We start from the raw sequence: 11097 nt of genomic DNA on the forward strand, positions 1-11097 counted from the left end.
AACCGCAGAGGCAGAGTATATAGCAGCCGGAAGCTTATCTGCACAACTCCTCTAGATCCAACAACAACTAAGGGACTTTGGTGTAGAAGCCAAGGAATCTCCAATATTCTGTGACAACACCAGCGCGATAGCGATCACATACAATTCGGTGTTGCACTCAAGAACGAAGCACATTGATATAAGACATCACTTCATCCGGGAGCATGTTCAGGAGAAACACATCCGGTTGGAATACGTCTCGACCGAGCAACAAGTAGCTGACATCTTCACAAAACCGCTACAGGAAGCTAAGTTTTCTCATTTCAGAAATATTTTAGGAATTACTGATGTTAAGCAACTTATATCATTATCATGCATGCATATTGCTTACATATGTAACACTGAAAAACCGGGATATGTGTTCAGGGAGAAGCTCTCGCTTCTCAAACCATATTCAAATGGGCCATTGAAAATTCAAGAATGCTAACCGGGAGGAAGTCTTCGGTTATGCCTGATCACTTCATGATGTCAAATCACGTGTATAATTACTATACGGTTGAAATGACCTGGTAGAAGTGGATATACTTAATCCAAAGTTGAACAAATGTTGATGTGACTCAACATTTCTTCACAATCGGAACAAAATATCCAACTGAAACCGGTCATGGAAAACCGCTCAGTACAAATGCACTTTGGTTTCGATGGAATGAACTTTTCCAGTTAATTTGAGATAGCTAACCGCGTTTTCATGCATACCTTGAGAAATGAAGCTTGTAATAAATAAAAACAGTCTACCGCAATCGAGATGACGACATGTGTCCATCATCAAGAGAGGGAGACTCACATCTTGTCAATAGATTTTTGTCATCATGAATATCTTGGTAATAATTAGTTTTTACATTGGAAATAAACATTATACACTTCAACAAGTTAAAGCCTATTAACTAATTGATGACATCACTAAGCATGCTTAACCTATTGATCTAGCCGAACCCCTGGCTATATAAACCACCTTCAAATCCTCACAACTCTTCACAAAATTCACTATTCACAAAAACTGTCTTGAGCTCAAATTATCTCAAGAACATGAACTCCAACTCTCTAGCAAAGAAAATTCTATTGGTTGATTTCAACTCAATCTACCAATACGAAGATCATGAGGTCAGAGAAACGTTCTTAGCCATTGAAAGAAGCGGGCTAAGAGGATTTCTTGAAAACAGATTCATTCTCGACTATCTAGTAGTCGAAGAATTCTTCCAGACCGCAAAGGAGGTGCATCGAGACATAATCGTTGCACAAGTTTACGGTCAGTCATTTCTATTCAGCGAGACGGATTTCGCTGAATACTACGGTTTGCCCACTAAAAGGGTAACCGATTTAACCTACTATCCGGTGACCATGGAAGAAATGTGTCATCGGTTCTCCAATTCTGACATCCCAGTTAGACCCTGGGGTGCTAAAAGCCAACTATCTCACAAGTACCAGCTTCTTTATGAGATTCTGGGAAAGTCTGTTCTGGGCAGAGAAAAAGGCTATTACTACACCCAAAGGCTTTTCGAGATGATGATCGCCGTTACGGTTAGAAAACCAGTAAATTGGTCTTGGATCATCTTCAGCAACCTGAAGAAGATGCTTCTTTCAAACAAAACCGGCTACGCTCCTCAGCTAAGCGGTTTTTGTGCTAGCTTGGATATCCACTCCGGATCCTTCGTCACTCTCCATCCAAAGCACGTGCTCACTAAGGAGAGAGTCCAAAAGCTGATCGACCGATGGGAAGAAGCTAAGGCAAAGAGGAATCAAGCGGCTGGGTCATCCAATGTTTAAATCATCTCTCATCCTTTTACCCTTTCCCAAACCGGTAATTTTGTTGTACTACCGGTTTGGTACCTTGAATTAATGAAGATCATTTATTTCCATTTTAGTCAAAAATCAAAAATCATAAAGTAAATGACCAACATTTAATGCGCCGTATCAAACCAAATCAAATCACCCTTGGAAACAGAAATATTCGTTTCCAAGAAGCATGCCTGATCCGATTTGACTAGACATGCCTTTATCCTCTTGAAAATTTACAAAACATTTATGACCACACATAAACGGTCTGATTTTTTAAAATATCCTCATTTAATGCATCCAACCGCTCAAGCTATAAAAAGGGGCTCAATCCTGCATCTTCAAAACACGGCTCCTTCACTCTTCTCTCTAAAGCTTGAAAGTTCAAAAGAACTCCTTTCGATTCTCATTCTCATTCTTCTTCAAAAATGTCTGCTGAACTAAGAAACACAATCGTCGTCAACTTCGAAGAAGTAAAAGATGGTCGGTTTCACGATACCATCTTTCAACCGATCATTGCATCGGGGCTTTAAAACTTCCTTGAAGGCTCAAACACCATCCTTGTAGAGGAAGTGTGCGAGTTCTTCAACAATGGGCACATTCTCGATGATGGTAGTATTGTGATCGATTTTAAAAAAAAAAAAAAACTTTTGATCAACTAGTTTGAAAATTCTGGGCACTCTTTAAAAAATTTATTTTTTGAAAACGTGAGGGGAATTAATTTTAAAGTTTGAAAAAATTTAAGTTTTAAAAACGAGGTTTTATAGACAACTCCATATCTTACCTTTCCGTCGAATCTGGGAGAGATTGGGAGTTTTTTAATGGGAAGTATGTCATAGGCCTTTTTTAACTTTTTTCAGTATTAATTAACCTCACGACTAGAGAGTCGCCACCTAATTTCAAAAATTAGGAATTTAAGAGATGTGAGTTCGGCGTTTGGTTACGTGTGGGAAAGGGTTTCTTGGACGCTATGTCCCACAACGCCCCTAAGGTCTCTACTAATTAATTTTGGCCTTTCTTTAAACATTCTTACGCTTTACATTTTAGGATTTTCCATTTTAAGCATTTAATGAGTTTGCATGAGATAAACAAATAAGCAAAGATAAAAGAAAACGAGAGCAAATAATTCACACATAAAGTTATCCTAAAAATCAAAACTAGGCAAGTTATTAATCAAAAATTAATTGGCCTAAGTCTAGATTAATTTTTAAGAAACTTTAGTGAATTATTTAAACGTCTAAAATTTTACTATTTTGGGGTTTTTTTTATTTAAATAAAAATAATAATGAAAATAATAAAAATAATAATAAAATAATAAAATAATAATAAATAAAATAAAATAAAATAAAAAAGTCCTATGTCTAAATAAAATTCTAAGTCTAAGTTTGGGCTAAGTTCAATTTTAGTTAGGATTTAATTTTAATTTTTTTTTCTAACCTAGGATCAAACAAGCCACAAACTCTTAACTAATAAAAAAATGTCAACAAAAAATAAACCTAAATCTAAAATGCAGAAATAAAAAAATAAACAAATAAACAAATAAAAAAAATAAATAAAAAAGTTGAAGACTGCAGCAAGCGTCGCCTGGGAAGCGTCAGCAGCTGGAGCAGAGCAAGCGTCGTCTGGAAAGCGCCGAGACCCTGGGAGAAGTGCTGGAAGGATGAAGAACATGCGTCTCCTTGTAGAATAACTTGCTGTTTTTTTGGTTTTTCCACCTAATCCTAGCTAAAAAAAGTTATTTGGTGATCCAAATGGATCCCAATTAACATGAAACTTTGCAGAAAAATTATAATAATACAATTAAACATTTATATAAATAAAAAAAAAAAACCTTAGATCTAGTTACTTAAAAGAATAAAAAATCAACTATACAAAATAAGGCAAATTTTACATTTTTTTTTATTTTGGTAGTGTTTTTGAAAACTTTTTCTGTTTTTTTATTTATTTATTTACATGTTATTTCTATTCTACTTATTTACATGATTAAGGTACATAAATAAAACCTACACGCCTATCAAAACAATAAATTTAAAGGAAATCATGCATAATATAAAGTACAAAGAAAATAAAAATCAAATGAAAGTAAAATTCAAATTCAAATTTAAATAAACAAAAGAAAGGAAAAAGAGTTTACAAGGGTTACTCTTTATATCCTTGCAAAAAAATGAAAACCCTAATCAAGAGACTTGTGACTCAACAAATCTAGTTGGTGCTCTTGCTTAGGTTTTTTAGAAAAGTAGGGTCTAATTCGGCAGCCTAATGTGTAAAGAGAGAGAAGAAGGTGAAGATTGAAGGTCGAAAGTTGAAGTCCTCTTTTGCTAGGGTGTTAAGAGGGGGTATTTATAGGCCAAGCTATGAAACCCTAGGGCCCAAAGGCCCATTTAACAAACTTAACCGTTGGAAAGAAAACTATTTTAAACATTTACAAATGTTTAAAATAATGGAGCAATCTCCACTTGACATGTCACTAAATCAAGTTTTCAATCCAATGGGATTTAATCTTTATTTAATAAATGATGTAATACTTGGTCAACGGCTGAATTATTCTTCCTTTGACAACTTCTTCCTTTATTTTAGCAATCTCTTTTTTCCTTCTTTGACCTAGGATGCTTCTCATTATTGTGTAGACACCGTTATCTTTTTATTTTTGCACGTTATCCCTTTACACACCCTTCATCCTACAAAAAAAAAAAGATTTTGTTAAAAACAAAAATAAACAATTTTATTTTTAATTATTCCTATTTATAAGGAACAATTCTAATTAAATAAATAAAATGCAAACTAACTTATTCAAGAAATCAAATTTCAAAGTTTAATCTAACTAATCTAACAAACAAAATATAACTAACGAAATTTTATAAAAACGCTAATATATATTTTGTAAAATATATTTTTTTTTTAATTTTTTTTTTTATAAATACCCAAGGTAATTAATTAAATAAAACCTTGAATATTCTATGTATAATAACTTCTCTAAGTGTTGTAACATAGACAAATTACTACCTTAACTTTATTAAGAATCCAAAATCAATTATTTTCAAAAACTCAATTGTTCTAAAAATAATCGTCTTTAATATAAATCGTGCAATAAGTCCGTGAATGAATTCGAGAAAATTTTATAGACTCAGATTTATAAAAAGTATAAACTATAAAATTAGGTGTGAAAAATGAGTGTCTACAAGTATAAGGACCATCATTGACGGAAGATTTGTTTGGATTACCGAAAAACATTTTGCTGTCTTCTTCAACCTTCCAACCAAAGGGTTCTCTGACTTCCCAACGCCATTCTTTCCGGCTAAGGAAGACTTCGGCTTTATCTTCTCCTCTTCCATCGAACCGGTCGAAGACCACGGGAAGAAGGAAAAACTCGCCCCTCACTACCAAGTCTTTCATGATTTGGTTTAGTGGTCTATCATGGGCCGAATGCCAAACCAAAACTACAACCGGGAGGCATTCGACATCATGATAGCCATCATCCGCAAATCGGCAATCAACTGGTCCTCCTATCTATTCAACAACTTGAAGCAGCTTATAACCGCTTCAAGAGGAAGGGTCGGTTTCGCTCCACAAATCTCTCGATTTTTGGAAGCTCAACACCGCAACCTTGGGTCCGGTGTTCCTGTCGGACCGGCCAACACTATGACTCTATCCATGCTAAATAGATGGATATCAAGAATTGAGGAACGAACACCCGAAAACACCGTGTCCAAGTGGCTTGACAGAATGGTGGAAGGGGATTGGGTCGATCTAGACTAAGTTATTTGTTTTTCTTTCCGGTTTTTGGTCATTTTGTTGTACGATCGAAAACCGCCCTACTTCCTCTTTCGGACTTATTAATAAAATTCTCTAATTTTTAAAAGTCTCCGGTTATTCAATATCCTTCTTTCCGGTTTTTGAAATCAATAAACATAAGACTTCATGTTAAACGAAACTTCCGGTTAACAAAGATTCCGGTAAAGCAAAAACGAAAAGTTTGAAAAACTTACCGCCCACGGTTTTATCGCACAAAATTTACCGCCCATTGTTTTCTCCGCATTTACCGCCGAAAGTTACTGCAGTAACTTTTGGAGGGAAAATTGGCGCCAAAATATTATCAAGTGACAGTTCGTCTTCCAACTGTTCGAACCGCCTCCTATATAAGTTCAGAACAGTTCATTTTCTACATGCGCTTTCTCTCTCTAAAAATTTCAAATCTTCAAAGGCTCTCTAACTTCCGTTCATCGCTGTTCTTCATCTTTTTCTTTCACAAGATCAACATGGCTCTAGGTAAAGAACATTTTCAATGGATGTTGCAGGTCGATTTTAACGACATCGACGAACACGCCGGGGAGGAAAACAAGGCCGTGCTTCAATCTCTAAGAGATTCGGGATTGGAGGCGTTCTTGTCTGGTCCGTTCGTCGTGCACCCGACGGCAGTTATGGAGTTTCTGGCGACGGCGACTTTGACGAAGAGGAAAGTCTCCGCCGCCGTCAACGACAAAGAGATTCATATCATGGAGGAGCTTTTCTATGAAGCACTCGGTTTGCCGAACACCGGTTTGGACTTCAAGACTGACTTGACCGCTGTAGAATCTAATGCGGTCCGGTTAGTGATATCGGCTGACGATCAGGATCTGGTGATTCACTCAAGCCGGAAGAACAAACTGAAACCGGAGTTCAAGTGGTTGCTGAACATCATCTCTCATTCGATTCAGGGTAGAGGAGGTAACTTCGATAACCTGACGAAACTTAAGTTGAAAATGATGATGGATATTGTCCGCGGTGACAAGATAGATTGGGGAGCCGTTATCTTCGAACAGTTCTGTGAGATGGTGATACAGAAGGATGGCCGGGTTCAGGCCTTCGCAATGCAAATCGTCAAAATTCTTAAATTCCTTAATGTGGAACTTAGTGAAGGTGAACTGCTCCCACCCAATAACATTCTCAACTCAGAGCAAATGAGTGAGAAGACTGACAAAGCGGTTAAGCCGAAGTCTTCCAGAACGAAGTCTTCAAATGGGACCAGTTCTTCTGCTCCCGCTGAAGAATGTTCAAAACAAGAAAATCCCAAGGGGAAGGTCGTTCAAGCCGGGGCCTCCCAGAAGAAGAAGTGAAGGAAGAAGTCTTTCGCAAAGAAGAGCTCCAACAAGTCGGCTGACTCCGAGAAAACCCTTTCCTCGGACAATTCGCCGAAGAGAACCGGAGACGTCTTCCAGCCCATTCCCATCAACACGGTTCGTCCCATCAATGTTGACTCTCCATCACCAAGGCAAACCGAACCCTCGGGGAGCCACGAAACAATCATACCTAAAGGGCCAGTTCAGGTTAACAAGGGCAAAGAGGTTTTATTCGAAGATTCCGTGGTAAAAGGAAAAGGTGTCACGCAAACCGGCTCCCAACTTGAGATTATAACCGAAGCCGAGGTCATCTTTTCCGCAGAAGAAGAGGATGAGATGTTTGAGGGGCTCCTTAAGGATATGGACAAAGATGCCAGTGAGTTGATATCACCATACCACTTATGGGTAAAGCTCCGTTGTGAGACAAAGTTGTCGGACATGATCCCGGCGATGAGCGGTAACAAACACTGGGAGAAACTCTTAGAATTAGAAGAATTGGCTCTCAAGCTTGCAAATACCAATGTTATCCAAGCCACATTCAGCAAAACCGCGGTGATTCACGAATACGCCCGGTTACAAGTAGTAGAAGACGCATTAAGGGAAGTAGGAGGAGCAGCTTTAACTCCTATTGAATCGAGAATGTTTGAACGGTTTCACCCAGTGCGGGAAAAGCTCATTCAAAATGTTGATCGGCTTGACGCAAAATGGAGAACCGATTGCAGACATCACTTAACTCATGCCGATCTATATCAAAGCAAGCCTTTCTTTGGTGCCGGGGAGACATCCATGACAGCAGAAAACCGGGGAAGTGATCCTCCTCAAACTGATAAGACTCCAGAACTTGAGCAGGTAAAGCAGGTGGTGATCGATACAATTGAGTCTTGCCTTGGGAACTACAGCATTGCAACCGATGAGAAGATTGCAACAATTGAAACCAACCTAACGAACACTATCCGGGGATCCGTTCAAACCGAAATGGCCAACACCGCTCAAACAACGATCAGGTCTATGATAGATGAAGCCGTGCAAACTTCTGTCAAATCACTGATCGTAGAATCCGTTCAAACCGCAACCGCTCCCTTAGTCGATATGTTGCAGGCTATGGCTGTTCAGATTGGGGAGTTGTCCAAACTTTAAGTGAACAAAACTCAAGAGCAAATCAATTCTGATGCCGAAACCGCAAAGAAACTGCAAGACGAAGAAAGGGAAAGGGAACGGTTAAGGAAGGAACTTGAAGAAAAAATCATGCGCTTACCAAACAGTGTAATGAGGAAGAACAGACAGCTCTCTAGGAACCCATACCGACTCAACCCTCGCACGCTATGAAGACAAGGACTAAAAACAAGCGAAAGACAGTTGCAGAGGTGATGAAGCGGGCAGAACAAAACAGTCAAAGAGTGATCGAACCAGTCGGGCTGAACGTGCAACCTCTTGATGAAGAAGAATAAGAGGACATCGAAGAACTCAACCGGCGTAAGAAGAAAGCGGTCGAAATCTCAATTGCAACCCCAAGTTCAAGACCGATTGTTGCTCAAACATCTCGACCACCAAAACCAGTCTGTGTCGGTTTTAGTTTCGGAAAACGAATTCCTGCATCTCAAGTGTATTTTCCGGATGACAAATCGATGCTGAAAGAAGAGACAGAGAATGGAAGGCAAGGGAAGAGGAAGAAAGAAGGCGGAAGGAAAAAGAAATTGAAAAGGGGGGACCATCCAAACCTTAGTTTCTTTTATCTTCCTCATAAACAATTTATTTATGTTTGATTTGGTTTCAGAACTCAGTCGTTTTTATCATATTTTGAAGTTATTAATTTCTTAAATAATCTTTGAAAAATCAAAACGTGTTTTGAAATTTTTCTTAAACAGAAAAACATCAAATAGGGAGAAATTGTTAAACAGATTTTTCAAACCGGCCATACATTACAAGTTTTGAATATTTATTCTAAATAATCAAAAAGGGAGAAATTGATAAGAAAAATTAAGTAAGTTAATTTTCAAACCGGCCATACATTACAAGTTTTGAATATTTATTCTAAATAATCAAAAAGGGAGAAATTGATAAGAAAAATTAAGTAAGTTAATTTTCAAACCGGCCATACATTACAAGTTTGAATATTTATTCTAAATAATCAAAAAGGGAGAAATTGATAGAAAAATTAAGTAAAGTTAATTTTTGGAGCCGGCCAGAGGAACTAAACAACTATTAACTTCTATGTGCAGGAACAGATTGAATTGTATAAACCGGCTGGAGCCTCATAAACTGGCTGTTGAACACTTCAAAGAAATCCAGTTCCAAGTGATCAAGTCAAGATCAGAGGAACCGGTTTTAACTCTTCCAAGAGACCGGTTAGCAAAGACAAAGTTTATATTCCAGCCGGACTATACTGTGTATGAAACAAACCGGAAATTACAAATTGCAGAGATGACGTATTATGAAGAAATAGATGTGTCTCGAAGGGATAAAAGAAGATAAGATCCGATCAGAAGCATGCGAGGGAAGCAATGATGATTTACTGATCCGACGTTGACAACCGGAAGGTGCATGCCTGACACATGTCCGAATCTGCAAACCGGCAACGTCATCTTTACCTAAGGATTGTCTGCATGCTTGCCAAGTGTTGAGGAAGGAGAAACGTGAAAGCAACCTCCCTGCACCGGCGTGATGCTGGATCAACCAATCCCACGGTGAGAGAAGAATATGACCGTTGGGATCGTCCTTGCTATAAAAGGAAGACGAAGCGACCTCATCAATGGCGAACATAACAAACGAGCAAGCGACACAAGTTACGAAAATCTTAGAGAGATAAAGAAATCTTACGAACGATCCAAAACCGGTGTGTCATAAACCGGAAGCTTTGTGTGTGTGTTTGTGTTGTACTTGTGTATTACATCAAGAGTGAATTGGTGTAACCGGCGAGTAGCGAGTTGGGCTCGACCGGCATTGTAATTGTTGTAACTTTGAAAGTTAGTGGAGATCCTTCTCATAACCTGAGAAGAAGGGGTGACGTAGGAGGGTTTGCTCCGAACATCCATAAAAAATCTTGTCTCGTGTTATGTCCTTCATTTACTGCTTACTCACCTAACCTAACCAAAATCAATCTTACTTCTTATATCAAAAACCGGTCCACTCATATCTCTAAAACTTACTCCTTCTAAACATCATCTAAGTCGCATACGTTGCTTCAAACTGAAACAGACATTTCCGCCCTTGAACCCGGTTCAAGAGTCTGTGACAGTTTGCGAAGTGCTGAGAACGGTTATAGTCTCTAACCGGACTATCACCAAAGTGTTGTGTGTTGTTGTAAGCGGCCACTCTTCCCGAAACCGGAAACACCCTAGTCCTCCAAGGGCGTCCCCGATCCTAACAATAGGATTCACATTGTTATCATAGATGATTCTGATGTAAAAGGGATTTCTCCATTTATCATTTCCTTTTATGTCAAAGTCTAGAAATCGATGTACCTTTCAGCAAGGATAGCATCAGATGTATTTCTAGAGTGTTTGTACTCTTCTTGCAAGAATTTTCTGATGGGAATTGCATTTACAGATTGCCTTAGATGTATAACATTTTTTGTTTATCATAAGGATAGCCCGAAATTCTTCTATGTTTGGGCATAAAGATCTTCTGCCGAGAAAGTAAACTCTTTTGATCGGATCCCACCTTTGTTGCATTTTCAATATAAAGTTGGAATTGACTTTGAATTTTGTAAACCTCATGATGTAGGTGAGGTCGTAAGTCCGGTAAATCCTTATGGGACTTATGTTTACAATAACAATTATTGGGGAGGAAGACCTTATTACCCTTCTCAGAGTATTCAAAATTACTATTTAAGAGTAATCTTCAAACCCATCATGACTAAAATAACACTAAAAAAATCAAAGATTTAAAGTTTGTTTTTTACTAAAAATCCTATAAAGGTTGTAATTGTGTGGAGTTATTCTAATTACTCGGCTAATTCTAAATCTAAATCTATATTATATGGCGAATTGTCAAATTGAAACCAATTGAAATTCCGGACATCTATTTCAAACTTCACAATTTGGGGCTTCTTATTTTTAAAATTATACAAAAACGAGTAATAGTTACAATCAACGTTAACTTATTAGTTACGTGACATTTATAAATAAATAAATAAAATATTTATGTCACCAATTTAACTATCAAATTTATAACGAATCGAGAATTTTAA

This window comes from Impatiens glandulifera, chromosome 3, assembly GCF_907164915.1.
Source record: "Impatiens glandulifera chromosome 3, dImpGla2.1, whole genome shotgun sequence".
Lineage (NCBI taxonomy): Eukaryota > Viridiplantae > Streptophyta > Magnoliopsida > Ericales > Balsaminaceae > Impatiens > Impatiens glandulifera.